We start from the raw sequence: 15,579 nt of genomic DNA, 5'->3' as shown, positions 1-15,579 counted from the left end.
GCTGGCCACAACAGACCGGTAGAAGATCTCCAACATCCTGCTGCACACGTTGAAGGATCTCAGCTTCCTCGGGAATAGAGTCTGCTCATCCCCTTCTTGTAAACAGCAGTGCTGTTGATCTTCCAGTTCAGCCTGCTGTCGATGTTGACACCCAGGTATCTGTACTCCTCCACCATGTCCACGTCACTTCCCAGTATGCAAAGGGGCTGCGGAGCCGTTCCCTTCCTCCTGAAGTCGATCACCATCTCTCTGGTCTTATCCACGTTCAGAAGCAGGTGATTCTTACCAGACCACTCCACAAATTCATCCACCAGTGCCCTGTACTCTCCCTCCTGTCCATCCCTTATACACCCAACAACTGCAGAGTCATCAGAAAACTTCTGTAGATGACATGACTCTGAAATCTTTGGTGTATAAGGTGAACAGAAAAGGAGACAGCACAGTCCCCTGTGGGGCCCCCGTGCCACTCACCATCTACTCAACATCAGATGGAACACGGTCCAGACCGACAAACTGTGGTCTGTCTGTCAGGTTGTCAGTGATCCAGGAGACTGTGGACGCACCGACACCCATCACCCGCAGCTTCTTACCTAGTAGCACAGTAAATGGGTCAGTAAAACAGTAATATTTTTCATTCATGTGTACACTGCCAAGAATGAGAGACAAAACATATTTGAAGAACCTTAAAGAAAGTCAATTTTCCATTCATTTTTACAATTCTATGTATAACTATGCCCTAATTGACTGAGAAGAGAAGGCATTGCTGTGGGTTTTTTTTCAATTGTTGTTCAACCCTTTTCAAACGGTAACAGGACATAGTTCTCACTTCAAACCATAAGCCTGATTCCACTAGGGATTGAACCCAGGACCTTCTGCATGTAAAGCAGATGTGATAACTACTACACTATGTAACCTCTGACGTACTGCCATCTTTAACATAATCAGAACAATACAGTAAAAATAATGGCTTGAGGTGAGGTTCTGAAAAGACATGGGCTTATATTTTATTATTTGCATTGAATTCTTTCTAAAGACTTTTTAAATGACAATTGCCAGGTGGTACCAAATCCATAGTTCTTACTTTAAAGCATAAGTCTGGTTCCTCTGGGGATTGAACCCAGGACCTTCTGCGTGTAAAGCAGACGTGATAACTACTACACTATGGAACCTCTGTAATAGTGTTATTTTTAACATTATCAGAACCATACTGTAAATAAAATGGATGGAGGTCAGGTTCTAAGAAGTGAAACCAATGCAAAAGCACTAAAGAAGTCTTTCAGATAGACGATATGTCTTTGGAGCAGGTTTTTTTTTATTGTCAAGTGTCTTTTACTCCCTTTTTTAAGACTTTTCAAGGGACGCCTTCAAGACGGTAACAGGACATAGTTCTTACTTTAAAGCATAAGTCTGGTTCCACTGGGGATTGAACCCAGGACCTTCTGCATGTAAAGCAGATGTGATAACTACTACACTACGGAACCTCTGTGATATGGTTTTTCTTTACATAACCTGCATATAAATGTGACCTGAACCATAGACTGTAGAATTAGCTGTACTGTAGCTCCGGTTCTGAAAAGTGAAAACAATGCAATGGTGAATGAAGTGAAGTGAGGATTCTTTTCAGCACTGTAGCCAGGCTGACGGATGGTCACAGCTCTATTGAGCCAAGTATTCCCATAGCTCTTAGTAGTAACGACTTTATGAGATTCGTCAATGATAAAATTACAACTATTAGGAGCAAAATTCACCAAGACCTGCCTTTAACTGGCACTGACTTATCTCTAAAGTCAGGAACCTTAGAAACATCAGTAAAACCAGATACGTGTTTAGACTGCTTTGCTTCACTTGATCTTTATCAATTTAATTCAATTATTTCTTCATCTAAACCATCAACCTGCCTCTTAGACCCCATCCCGACTAGGCTACTTAAAGAAGTTTGACCATTAGTCAACACTTCTTTACTAGATATAACCAATCTGTCTTTACTTACAGGCTATGTACCACAGTACTTTAAAGTAGCTGTAATTAAACCTCTTCTGAAAAAGCCCAACCTTGATCCAGATGTTTTAGCCAACTATAGACCTATATCCAACCTTCCATTTCTTTTTAAGATTCTTGAGAAAGCAGTCGCCAAACAGCTGTGCGACTTTCACAACTTTTGCCTAGTTCTCTATTCTGTCGGGGCTTAACTCTGTCTACCCAACATCTTCTTTTTTTTTCTTGTTCTGTCTTGGCAAGAAGTATTATGCTTTTGGGTTGTCTGTCCATCTCAACATCAGAATCAGAAACATTTTATTGATCTGTGAAGGGAAACTCTTAAAAAAGGACTGCTCCTTCGAGCCGGATTTGAACCAGCGACCTAAGGATTTCAGGTTCATGCCCCTACAGTCCTCCACTCTACCAACTGAGCTATCGAAGGGATATAACATACATGAACACACTTCCCATTCTTGTTGATGTGATAACGCAGGACCCCTTGGGGGGATTTTCTGAATCATCAGGGACTGTAGCTCAGTGATAGAGCGCACTTCCAGTCTCAATGCCCAGATGTATTACAAGATTTGAACTTTGCATCGTCCAGCGATGGTGGTATAGTGGTGAGCATAGCTGCCTTCCAAGCAGTTGACCTGGGTTCGATTCCCAGCCATTGCATTAGCTTTCTGTGAGTGATGTTACTTGCTTTATTTGACAAGAAGTCAGCAGAAAGGTTACTTGCCCAACCTGGTTTGATAAAACATTAGATCTCTTTGGGCTGCACGATTATGGCCAAAGTTATAATCACGATTAGTTTGATCAATATAGATTATCACAATTATTTGTTGATTTTCTACTTCAAAGTGCCGGAAAGGAAGCTTTCACCAATCGAAAAAAAAACCTTTGCAAAGAAAAAGCCAATACTTTATTAAAAAATGCCAAAACTTTATTAAAAAATGTTATCACACTTTGTCATTTTTCTCTGGCATTGTTGATTATTAGAATATTGTAACCAGCATTAAGTGAGTAGGTTTAGGTCTGTGTGAATATGGGCCGAGCATTTACCTGGGCTGAATATGTGAACATCTTCTTTTGCATTTTCACTGTAAAGAGCCATTACTCCTCCATGTAGGGTAGGGATGAGCGAGTACAGCATTATCTGTATCTGTATCTGTATCTGTTTACAACATGAATTATCTGTATCCGGATCGTACTCGGACTGGGCGGGGCCTAAACCGGAAGTGGTCAGATTTAACCAGGAAGGGGGTCGGGTTCTCTTGAAATGTGCGGGGCTTTAACCGGTATGTTATTTAAGCATGCAATTGATATAAGTTGATCAAAAATTGTTATATTTATTGCTGATTTGAAAACTATTTACATGACAGCATCAAGCTTCAGATCATTGGTGTTGTCATGGTTACAAACAAACTATATACAGAACGTTTTGCAACAATGAATACAACACATGCGGTTGCAATTATGAAGTAAAATGTAATGAACAAGACTTTTCATACTCAATATAACTTTCTTTTTTTTACTTTTTCTTTTTTTTATGATCAGTGTGATTATTTTTTTTTTTGGTTCTTTTTTATTTTTTTATTTCCACACCGTGTGTGTGTGTGTGTGTGTGTGTGTGTGTGTGTGTGTGTGTGTAAGAGAGAGACACAGAGAGAGAGGGGGCGGGGGGCAGCTGACAGTAAAAAAAAAAAAATCTCCGATGGCAGAGACGCAACGGGAGTCACATTTAAAACAAGCAGCATGTCTGAAACCCACGTTCACCAGAAATCTACTGGTTACTAAGTAAGGACTACAAACCCCACGTTCACCAGAAATCTACTGGTTACTATGTAAGGACTACAAACCCCACGTTCACCAGAAATCTACTGGTTACTATGTAAGGACTACAAACCCCACGTTCACCAGAAATCTACTGGTTACTATGTAAGGACTACAAACCCCACGTTCACCAGAAATCTACTGGTTACTATGTAAGGACTACAAACTGATATAAATAGAGAAAAATAAGCAATGTTCTAATCAGTGGTTGAAAGAAGCCAAATGTAAAAAAAAAAAGAGGGTGCATCAACAGTTAACTCCAGAGAAGACAGAAAACAAAGAAAGGACATATGAACACTGTCACTAACGCATTTTCTCTCCATCCAAGTCCTAAAGATGGCGAATAGCTGCTCATCCCACCACCACCCTACCCTCCTCCGCCATCCAGGCCGAAGGGAGAAACACCGTCCGTGTCTCCCCCAGAAGCAAGCGCCAGGAGCGGACAAGATCCCACACAGCCCCCACCTCGCTGCAAGCGCTCTCTCTCTACAAGCAGCCACGCCCCCCCCCCACCTACATCTGACATTAAGATCAGAGAGGTATGATTCCATCCAGAACTGTTCCATAGCTGCAGTCTTAGGATTTCTGGATGGGGCATATAAATAGCTACAAATCTGCTCCTTAAAAACAATAACAGGTCCGGCACTCCTTTCCCTCCTTTATCCTTTGGCTTCTTCATCACTCTTCTTTGCACTCGTTCCCACTTGGACCTCTACAGGAAATAAAAGATGGCTTGTTCCGGGTCTAAAATCCCTTTTCTGGGTGGGATAAAAACAGAGCTGATGAGTAAAAGCAAAGGTAAGCAAAAGCAAGTACAAAAAGCTGGGCCAAACAGCAAAACCCACCAAAAATAGTTTCAACTCATCAGCGTTCCCCTCCAAGGAAGTCTTTAGTAAAAGGCAAACGTCTCGTGCATTATGAACAGAAACCAGAGTGAGTACAGCCGTCTGATCGAGAGCAGCAGAAAACCCTAGTGGACCCAGTCCAAACCATCGTGGTAAGCCTCACTGGGTGTCCAAACTAAAATGATAAGAGGCAACTTGGTAGACTCCTTACTGATGTTTATATCTGTACTCACAATGCCCTGTTTGTCAGGTCTATTTCCAGAGATGGGAAAAGTACTCACTTTCCGTACTTAAGTAGAAGTACAGATACTTGTGTTAAAAAATACTCTGGTAAAAGTCAAAGTACTGATTAAACTTCTTTACTCAAGTAAAAGTAACAAAGTACAGGCTTGGAAATTTACTTAAAGTATAAAAGTAAAAGTAGCCTTAGAATGACAACAATATTTTTTGCAAAGCTACCTGGAGCACACAAATGTTACTAGAGAGACGCTGAGGAACTTCAGTGGACATGGAGGGTACGTCTTTATACGGCAATGGCTACATTTTAAATGGATGTCTGCCAATAGGCCTAAAACATAACATATATGATTATTATTATGACAGACACTGGGACTCCAGGTTAATAAGATTCTGACTCATTAGCAAGATATGAATTCAGTTGTTATCTGTAAGAATTCACAGATCCAGTTTCTATTTTTAATCTTCCCCCTAACATGTAAATGAATCTACATGTATGTACGTGTGCTCAATATGGCTTCTGGAAAGAAAATAAAGGATTAAATATGAATAAACAAACTGACATTAATGAGGAAGTTCCCAGCACATTGGCCAGGAGTCTTTCTTGATGCCTACTGTTTACATCTCTTTCAGATAAGGTCGAGGATGATGGGAATGTATTGCTGCTTGTCTGCCCTTTTTTCTTCATTTTCAATCATGTTGCCATCCATACTACCATGTGCTAACGTTAGCGCCATCCATACTACCATGTGCTAACGTTAGCGCCATCCATACTACTATGTGCTAACGTTAGCGCCATCCATACTACTATGTGCTAACGTTAGCGCCATCAAGCCTCAATGATTTGCTGTGAATGAATGCAGAATCTCGTGCGTCAAATGCAACGTACAGTAGATATATTCCCATCCATTTAGATTGAATATGGTATTGATGACATAAACAATAATAACAAAAACTCCAGTGAAATGATGTGAAAGTTGAGGACTAGATTAGGACTGGAAAGCTGATTCTGGTTTCCAACTTGGCCCCAGGTGTATCTGTTAAAACAGACGGAGACAACTTCTCTCTAGCTAAGGTTCCATCCACTTGTCAATTGAATTACAGAATCTGAAGTTTGGTAAAAAAAATAAAAAAAATAAAAAACTCATGCGAATAGAGCTGGTAACGTGTAACCCAGCTAACATGTGAAGACCACACCAAAACACGAGCTAACAGGTGAAGAACACACCAGAACACTAGCTAACTTACTTTAAATGTGCAAGAACTATAGACCAGTAACAGGCTTAAGTGAACTGACAACATGAGTTATACGACTTACAGTTCTCAAAGACGGCACACACACAATCTCAGCTGGTTATCCTCCGGACAGCTTGCCTCTTTTTCTTTCTCTCACTTTTTTCTCCGTGTGGCGCGCGCACCCGCTCGCGGTGTGTGGCGCGTGTCCGCGCTATTCTCCGAAAGACGACCACTTGTACAAAACTAAAGTAACGAGCCAATTTTGTAAAATGTAAGGAGTAGAAAGTACCGATATTTGTGTTAAAATGTAAGGAGTAGAAGTAAAAAGTCGCCACAAAATAAGTAGTAAAGTAAAGTAAAAATATCAGAAAAATCTACTTGAGTACAGTAACGAAGTATTTGTACTCCGTTACTTCCCATCTCTGTCTATTTCCATCTGGCTGGGACATTTCTGGATTCAGGTGGACATTGTTGACAGATACATTGGTGGATCTTTATTCCCACCATAGGATTTGGCCTGTATTGCACATTGTCTTCACATCCCGCGCAATTTATTGCCATTGTCAAGCACATGACAGATTTTTTTCCAAGCTCTCGTGTGTTTTTTCATTGTGTGACATCAAATTAAATCTTATTTTTACAAGTGCAAATTTAAACATTTAGTTCAGATTTTTTTGTTCTGCAAGCTCTCACCTTTTTCAAGCTGAGCCTGTAAAGGCCACACAGTCTGATTAGTCAAGAGGAAACACCTGTGGGAGTGGAACATGGATGTGTACAGATGGGCTTTCAAACAATGCACCTTTTTTACATGTCAAAGTAGAAAAAGCAAAGGTAAAAATAAAAATGAATTATGGCTTAACTCAGTTTACATTTTTAAACCGGACATAAGGCATTACAAAGTCAAGAAAGTAGGTGTTAACCCGTTAAAGTAACCTTGTCCACCATGGACAAAACATACTTCAAGACTGACTATAATTTCGCATGGTTTATTACCTTCATACAATTAAGTTTTTCACATGTCTGCTACTACCACTCTGATCATATTCCCTTCTTCAATACTCCATAAAGAAGCAAAGAACGATCATCAATGACAGAGAGCACATGAAGTGAATCATTACTCTCTGTCAGTCTCACGCTCGGAAAGGAATATCACGACTCTTCATCGTGGTCAGCGAGACCAAACACTTTAGAAACACATTCCTCAAGTCAGAAACTCTAGAAATGATCCCTGAAAGTATAGTCTTGGTTAGACTGAGGGGGGAAACTGCATCTCATTCACTGCAGAGTGATTGTCACTCAGGGTTCAGAGGGACAGACGCTAATCGTTACGTGCTCCAGATGACTCTGAGGTGAGAAAATCTATTTAGATCTTTAAAGCCCATGTTGCAGGTTAACCACCACTGTTGATTATTGGGTACAAAAAGCACTCAAGATTTGTATATCATCTCCAAATATTGTTAAAGGGGTGATATAATGCAAAACCGATTTTACCTTGTCATAGGTGAATAACGACAGTTCAGTGGGTAAATAGGACATACATAAAAGCTTTAAATCCCATTAACATGCCTTTCCTCTGAAAATCCCACATTTTGAAACTGCCGCTGAAAACGGGCGAATCCCAACAAAGCCAAAAGGTGACGTCAGGATCTCAGAACCATCAGCTTTGTCACGCCCATGGACGTATAAGGAGAACGGTCCAGCCCCAACATTTACACACAGGCCACTGACCTGAGACCAGCTCCTAATGTTGCTGGCGTTAGGTCGATTAGATGTCCGACTGAGAACGCTGCTCCTGTACTCTGACGGGATTTACTAAGAAGAAAGTTTGAAATATTTCCCAGGACATTGACAATGAACCCGGGTTGTAAATGCAGAGTTCCAGTCTGTACAGGGAACGGAGACACTTCTCATAGCTAGTCTTCCCAAGGAAGCAAACACTCGACGGACATGGCTGCTGTTTATAAGGAGATCCCTGTGAACTTTTCCCCCAAAGACAGTTTTCAGAACTTCGGACAATTTAAAGCAGGATTTGCTAAGCTGCGGTTACTGTTCCGACTGTCTGGTCATCCCAACATCAAGCTGTAAGTATGATTTCGTCGCTAACAGTAACATTAGCAATGCTAACGTAGCCTGTAGCTAGCATAGGCTGAATGTGTGTTGATAACTGTAATGGCAAAGGGGCTAACGTTTCATTTTCCTAACTGTTCCATTCAAATAAATACCCCGTGTTGTCATGTAGCTCCATCTATAGTTCACCGTGCATGTTGGTCCACTTTGGCAGGTTAATTTTTGTTGTATTTCAGCAAGAAAGCTAACTGCAGCTGAGTAGAATCCTGATAGTTTGGTTGCGAGCTAGCTAGCGTTAAGCTGTAACGTTACTCAGCTAGCTAGCTAGCTAAATCATCCCGTTAGCTTCGGCAACAGAACTAGAAACGTTATCATTTCATATGATATTGAGTCAATCTCGTGAAAACGGTGTGTATATAGACTGCAATGTATTGATTTGCAGTTTTTTTTTATTTCAGAGCACAGAAGAAAGTCAAGACACGAAAGATGCGGCTTGCTAAACAGATGCTCAGAGTGTGTCATCTCGGGGACACAACTGTCTCATAAGACATCTAGACCTCATGTAACCCAGGTTTACTTAGTTAGCAAAATAAATAAACTGGTTAAAAGGAAATTAATCAATAATATGTTAACATATGGTTAAACGTTTATTGAGAACCTTTTGTAATATTTTATTCCATGGTATGTCATTTCATGAGTTATTTGTATTAAAAAGCATGTGGACTTTTATTTTGAATATGTGGACTTCTATTTTGAAAAGGGCACGTTGTTACGTAACCCAGGTGACTATCACTCACCAATCAGATTGTCAAAAAGTTTCTCTTGCTAGGACAGTTTGGTTTTTGCAGAGCGAGCCGCAGATGAAAAGCTGTGAGAGTAACGGAGAATAAGGTGGAAAAAACCTGTACCTTTTGAAAGCCAATTTGGTTGACTTTTGTGAAAGATATCCCATGCAGGCACGGCGTCATGGGTGGGCCTGACGGGCCTAGGCCCACCCACTTTTCAACAGGCCCACCCACAAATTTTCATTAAAAAAAAGAAGAATATAATAGGCTATATTTAATTATAAAGAATTATTAAAAAGTGTCAAATTATCTCATAATTTGTGCTAAATTAGTCTAAATCTTAAGTAGTTTTTAACTTAATTTAAAAAAAAAGTTGTTTGTCTATTAAGTGACATCGATCTGCGCAACATTTCCAACGCGCTAGACTGCCAGCTTAGCGAACTGAACACTCGATTCCACAGTGACACCTATGGCCTCATGGCATCTGCAGCAGTCCTGATGTCTCCTAGCCTTCATACAAATGACACCAGCTGGTCAATGAGGACGTTTTCCCAAATATCCGTGCTTTCCTAAAAGCTCTGATAACACTGCCGATGACATCCTGTACAGTTGAACGCGTCTTTTCCAGTGTCAATCGGATTAAAACACCAAACAGGAGCACCATGCTTACGTCTCGCCTTATGTCTCTGTGTCTGTTGACATACGAGAGCTTACAGTAACTCTTGACTTCGATGATATCATCTACATTTTAAAGAGCAAACCCCGCCGACTACTGCTGTAATTTGTGTCAGTGTGTGTGTGCGAGGCGACCTAAAAACATGCGATGAATCCGTAGGCTACATGTTGAAAGTTAGTAACATAGCAAAGAGAAAAAGAGGAAATGAGTCGTTCCATGTTCGCTTCTTCTAGGCCTTTTTAGCGAGTTTAATTGTTTACCACGAGGGGATAAGAGTATGTGAAGGCTACTCTGTCTGTATTGAGATATATTAAAATAATCGATTCATAACCCGTTACAAATCTACAGGCGCATTTCTATTTCTATATCAGCTTGTTACTGTTCTTTTTCCCTCCTGGGCTCCCCTTGTTATGGGCGCTGTGTCTGATGTTAATGTGATTTATTTCCTTTTGTTAAATATGGTTATAACATGAATCACACTAAAGTAACAGTTTGTCTCTTTCGGAAATAACTTGAGTTTTACACGACAGATGACGTCAATGAACCAGTTCTGTGCCCGAGTTATGAATGAAAACTGTCGGGAGGTGTTGTTGATCTGTAGTGCTGAAAACATAAAAACAATTAAACAGAATTGTGAAATATTTGGCCTCCTGTTATACGAGCAGAACTAAATTATGTTTTGGGGAAATATTAAATGCCTGACCACTGTTCCAGTCTTAGGTCTATGGAGCTTTGCGTAATAGCGCAGCCAGGTATGGTGCGTAATGGAGATTCCAACGCGCTCCTCTCTGGGCAGAACCAAGGAGAGCGGTCGCGGATGGGGTCGACCTATACAACCAAACGTTTGTACAATGTTTTTTTACAACATATTTAAAGAGCATCAAGCTATTGAAATCTCTATTATGTTAGCACATATAATATAACAGTATAGTAGTCATTTGTATTAGGTTAAACAGTGATTTGATATCATGTTTTAATTTAAGGCCCACCCAAAATTGGTCTGGCCCATCCAAAACTGAAATCCTGGCGCCGTGCCTGATCCCATGTACTCAATTTGTCCCTGGTGAAGACGATTAGTGCATTGGAAATCGGGACTTGGCTATTTTGAGTGGGTTGAAGAAATGTTCAACCGACGTCGACCGACATCGACTTGAGAGACACGAGGTTGAAACAAGATGGCGAGCCACCCAGTGATCTGCTGAACCGTTGTGAATACCTGAGTCACAGCGTCTCAATAGGACGTTGCTCACAATCTTCTGAACTGGTAGGATTCATCCAGTTTCTACGAATCCACACTTCTGACTAGTAGGATTTCCTTCAGCTTCTGCAAATTCTGCAGCGGACTCCAAACGAACTTTGAGTTACGGTTAACAAGTAAAAAGACGATAGGGGAGAGGAGAACTCCTTTTTCTTTTCTTATTTCTGTTGGTCCTAACCACCAATTTGTTCAGTCTTTTGCTGAATTATTATGGTTTTGTAACTCCAAATTATTGTTTTTTTCATTTTCTTTTCCATGGGTATTACCACTTGTAAATGGGTACATTACTACATGCAAATACTCTAATTAAGAGGTGAAATTCACTGATGTGATTTAGATTAACTGAAGTTAACTAAACAAATCAAAACTCTAAACAGAACTAATTAGAGAACTAAAAAAAGGGAAAAGAAAACCAAAAGGGATTAAAACCTAAAACCAAACTGAGGTTAAAACTGAAATTAGATTAATATAGAACTAATATTGAACTTGGTATAAACTCAAAAGGTGAAAACCTAAATAACTTAACAAAAGGGTGTTAAGTGGGATTGTATTTTGTGTAATTGTTGTCAATGGTTTTGTATGTATATGTGTATGTTAATATTCAAATAATAAGCCGGCAGTTAAAACTTGTTTCCTGGTCTGTGGTTTTCTACTTTTTCTTTCAACATGTTGTAATATTAACTCTTCTGCTCCAGTAGACGAATCTAGTAGAACAATTCTGGTCCATAGAGCATAGATCACTACAACTAGTAATTACCCAACAGAGGGGTTACATTATGTTAAATACAATTAAACATAAATGTCAAAATGACCTCTTCTCGGATACACCTACACTTTTAATTTGACATTTTCTTTCAACCTTAAATATTCTAGAAATATTTTCCAGGGTGATGTCCACTTCCTGGGTTTGTATGGTTCTGGCTCCACGCCAGAGGGTGGCTTTGTATCAGTCTTTATATGTATACGTTAATACAACTTAATACATATTTTCCCATTATTTTTAATTTTTACATAAAATACAAAACACATAACATTTACAGCATGTACAACAGAACATAAGAACTAAGGCATCAATACAAAAGCAGAAAAGGCCTTTCAAACAACACAACTATAACTTACTAATTGCAACAAATAATCATATACTTACATACACTAAAGTCTAACATACAACAGTTACTTTCATTACATGCAAATTGTGCAGCTCTTGATGGCCACAGCACTCCACCAATGTAAAGGTATAAAGTCCTTCTCCATGTCTTCTCCGAACTTCTCCCACACCCGCTGCTTTGGCTCTTCCACAGCAGAGGCTGAAGCCCTTTGGCCCGTCGGTACCTTGCTGCTGCTAAACAAATGGCTTTCAACTGAATCTACCGTCCATTCTCTGCAGTTCATTGACAATTTTAACATTTTCCGGGACCGCAGACATCTTTTTAAAGCAGATGGACTTAGAATTCCAGTCAATTTCAACACGTAGCTCTGTAGTTTGTACATTAGGAGGTCTGTCAGTGGAGAGAGAAATGAAACCAATCGGTGGTGTCTACCCCGTGTTATCCTCCTGCTAGAGTCAGCACCCAACAGGCTTCAACAGGGCAAGTTTTAAACCTGTTTTTAGCCTCTTAACATGTTCAAAATGTCATTACCAGTGCCTAGCCATGTGCAGTTATTCCTTCCGAGTGAACACTGCTGTAGATGTGACAGAAAGGCGTGTTTCCACTAGTGTGGACTTCACCGGAAAACAGGAAATAACCAGAGGTATGGGCACTGGCTGAATTAACACAACTTTTATGCATTTCTTTCTCATCTACTGCAATCAAATTCATTGTGTTTACTCTGAAGGAATCACTGCACATGGGGGGGGGGGGGGGGGGGGCACGTTTAATGAAATTATGGACATGTTTAAAGGCTGGTGGTAATACAGTGTGTAAGTGTATCAACTTTCTTTTTGATTAATGCATACACACATCAACTTTCTTTTGATTAATGCACATACACATCAACCTTCTTTTAGATTAATGCACATCATCTTTCTTTTAAAAAATTAATGTAATATGTATACTACTTTTTGACACAATTTACACTCTTTGTTAGTAATCACACACAGGTCTGAAAAACACACACATGCTCAGGACCTATTCATGCCTAAATGTAGAATTGTCACAGCTGGCCAGCACCCTGAGAGGTTGGGAGGGGGTACAATGCCTTGCTCAAGAACACCTGGTAGTGCCAAGACATTCTCATTCCGGAGCTACTGCCACCCCTAAACATCTGACCCCGACGTGATTTGAACACGCAACCTTCTGATCTGGAGTCAGACGCGCTACCGTTGCGCCACGAGGTCTGTTGATTAATGCATGTACACATCAACTTTCTTTGAGATTATACATATACACATCAACTTTCTTTTTGATTAATGCATACACATATAAACTTTCTTTAAGAATAATGCATACACACATCATCATCTGGAAGCCCCCTAGACATAACAATAGTATCAAGCTTTTCCAGATCATGCCCTGACATTAAAGTGTAGTCATGACGTCTCTTTTAAAGGCACAGTTTCTAGAAAACTGGCTGTGTGAATTAAGCGTTTTGTTACTTTCACAGTATTTATATTGCACATCAGCCTGGTTTGAATCAAAGAAAGACACAGACATCTCCATTTTTACAATATAGGACTTTCAAGGGATGTCTTCCATTTTTCAAAACCTGAACCCTATTTTCCTTTGTTTTTGTGTCTAAGTGACTGATAGATAACAATCTTTGACACTGGTGTAGTATTAAGCGAGATCGCTGCAGTCGGCAGCGGCGAAACAAGCTACAATATGAGTTAAAGAGGAAAATGTCCAGCTTGTATATACTAGGGATGAGCGAGTACAGCATTATCTGTATCTGTATCTGTTTACCACATGAATTATCTGTATCCGGATCCGTACTCGGACTGGGCGGGGCCTAACTCGAAAGTGGTTAGATTTAACCGGAAGTGGGTCGGTTTGTCTTGAAATGGGCGGGGCTTTAACCGGTATGTTATTTTAAGCATGCAAATTGTTATATTTATTGCTGATTAGAAAACTATTTACATGAGCTTCAGATCAATGGTGTTGTCATGGTAACAAACAAACTATATACAGAACGTTTTGCAACAATGAATACAACACATGCGGTTGCAATTATGAAGTAAAATGTAATGAAAAAGAGTTTTCATACTCAATATAACTTTAGTTTTTTAACTTTAAATTTTTTTACGATCAGTGTGATTTTTTTTTGTTTTTGGTTCTTTTTTATTTTTTTTATTTCCACACCAGGTATGTGTGAAATGTGTGTGTGTGTGTGTGTGTGTGTGTGAGTCAGCTAACAGTTAAAAAAAAAAGATTCTGATGGCAGAGACGCAACGGGAGTTGCATCTTCTTCCTGCTTCTGGCGAGAGCAGACGTGTTTTTCCTCCTCTCCCCTCTTATCTTAGCTTGGCTTCTTCCCAGTCTGTCTACCCTGTCTTGTGAAATCTTTTTCTTTTCTCTTTGTCCCCTGCCTGCTGTTTTCCTGAGACATTCGAATATGGAATTGATTAACTGGTCACTCAGCGCTATTGACAAGATTTTTTCATCTAAACATGCTTCTCCGGGTGAGCCGAATTGTCCCAGCGGGACGTTCCCTGCAGGCTACGCTCGCGATTCCTATTCCCGGGAGTGGCAGGTGGTCTGCCTGGACGTTCTCACTGTGGAGGACGTTGAAGACATTTGGATAATTGGAATTCTGTTGGTGGGGCTCCTGATCATCGGCCTTGGGGTCTCACTGACCTATCGGAAAATTGGTAAGACAGCCGCCAGCAAATTCACCCACAAGCTGTCTGGGGAACTTAAAGAGTGCCTACACGGAGTGGTTGAGGGGATGAAGGTTTTACATCTAAGGGCTAACCAGTCCAGTGAACTGTCTCGTAACATCTCAGACCGTGGAAGCGCAGAAGGGGACTGATAACAACAGGGCCCAGTCGGTGGAGTTGCTTCGTGTGACCACCGGACTGGCAGAGAAGGTAGATGGACTGCAAAAATCACTACGTGATATGGATGCTCGCATGACGCTGAGGTCGGTGACAAATGATTGATGGACATTGATTTGGATAAATTCTACCGAGTCACCCTAAATTGGACTGCAACTGATCAACTACCCCCCCCCCCGCCACCCTTCACCCGAGCAGGAAAACAACCAGCAGCTGGCCTTCTATCTCGTCCTGTGCTCTGGTTATCTCTTCAAGGTCACGCCGATGAACTGAGCTTTTAACAACACAGACAGTTTGACGCGCACATTGCACACACAACTCACTATCTCACACACACACCATACACTCCCTCCCCCATCCCGCCCCACATCCATATGTCTGCCTCGTTTCTGTGTTTCTCGCACCCTCTATATGCCACCTCAAAAATTCCTTCATGTGTCCACATGAACTGTGTGTTGTCTTGCATTATGTTATGTTGTTATGTCTTGTACTTTATCTTGCTACAATGCTGATTGATTCTGTTTCTGATGCATCTGAAGTGAAGTGTGCGCATGCGCTGAAAAGTGCGAGCTGCCTGTTGCAGTGCTCCGTCTTTGTCTTCTTACTACTGGTGCTACTGTGATACAGAGTTTCCCTTCGGGATCAATAAAGTATTTCTGATTCTGATTCTG

The 15,579-nt window shown here is 40.6% G+C and overlaps 8 non-coding genes across 8 annotated transcripts; 1 reads left to right on the top strand and 7 right to left on the bottom strand.

Moving 5' to 3' along the window:
• Nucleotides 1-841: 841 nt before the first annotated feature.
• Nucleotides 842-914, bottom strand: trnav-uac (transfer RNA valine (anticodon UAC)). Its single transcript has one exon. It is a non-coding gene; the product is annotated as a tRNA-Val (tRNA).
• A 182-nt stretch (nucleotides 915-1,096) lies between these two features.
• On the bottom strand, nucleotides 1,097-1,169 carry trnav-uac (transfer RNA valine (anticodon UAC)). The gene has a single exon. It is a non-coding gene; the product is annotated as a tRNA-Val (tRNA).
• A 239-nt stretch (nucleotides 1,170-1,408) lies between these two features.
• On the bottom strand, nucleotides 1,409-1,481 carry trnav-uac (transfer RNA valine (anticodon UAC)). Its single transcript has one exon. It is a non-coding gene; the product is annotated as a tRNA-Val (tRNA).
• Nucleotides 1,482-2,331: 850 nt separating this feature from the next.
• trnay-gua (transfer RNA tyrosine (anticodon GUA)) lies at nucleotides 2,332-2,419 on the bottom strand. The gene is given in 2 exon segments: nucleotides 2,332-2,367; nucleotides 2,383-2,419. It is a non-coding gene; the product is annotated as a tRNA-Tyr (tRNA).
• Nucleotides 2,420-2,580: 161 nt separating this feature from the next.
• trnag-ucc (transfer RNA glycine (anticodon UCC)) lies at nucleotides 2,581-2,652 on the top strand. The gene has a single exon. It is a non-coding gene; the product is annotated as a tRNA-Gly (tRNA).
• Nucleotides 2,653-4,633: 1,981 nt separating this feature from the next.
• Nucleotides 4,634-4,747, bottom strand: LOC116680058 (U5 spliceosomal RNA). The gene has a single exon (XR_004329626.1). It is a non-coding gene; the product is annotated as a U5 spliceosomal RNA (small nuclear RNA).
• A 2,409-nt stretch (nucleotides 4,748-7,156) lies between these two features.
• Nucleotides 7,157-7,372, bottom strand: LOC116680056 (small nucleolar RNA U3). Its single transcript, XR_004329624.1, has one exon. It is a non-coding gene; the product is annotated as a small nucleolar RNA U3 (small nucleolar RNA).
• A 5,808-nt stretch (nucleotides 7,373-13,180) lies between these two features.
• trnaw-cca (transfer RNA tryptophan (anticodon CCA)) lies at nucleotides 13,181-13,252 on the bottom strand. Its single transcript has one exon. It is a non-coding gene; the product is annotated as a tRNA-Trp (tRNA).
• Between the last annotated feature and the right edge of the window lie 2,327 nt (nucleotides 13,253-15,579).

The sequence above is a fragment of the Etheostoma spectabile genome, unplaced genomic scaffold, assembly GCF_008692095.1.
Source record: "Etheostoma spectabile isolate EspeVRDwgs_2016 unplaced genomic scaffold, UIUC_Espe_1.0 scaffold00018315, whole genome shotgun sequence".
Lineage (NCBI taxonomy): Eukaryota > Metazoa > Chordata > Actinopteri > Perciformes > Percidae > Etheostoma > Etheostoma spectabile.
Note: the sequence above shows the minus strand (reverse complement) of the source record. Positions and strands in the feature narration are given on the sequence as shown.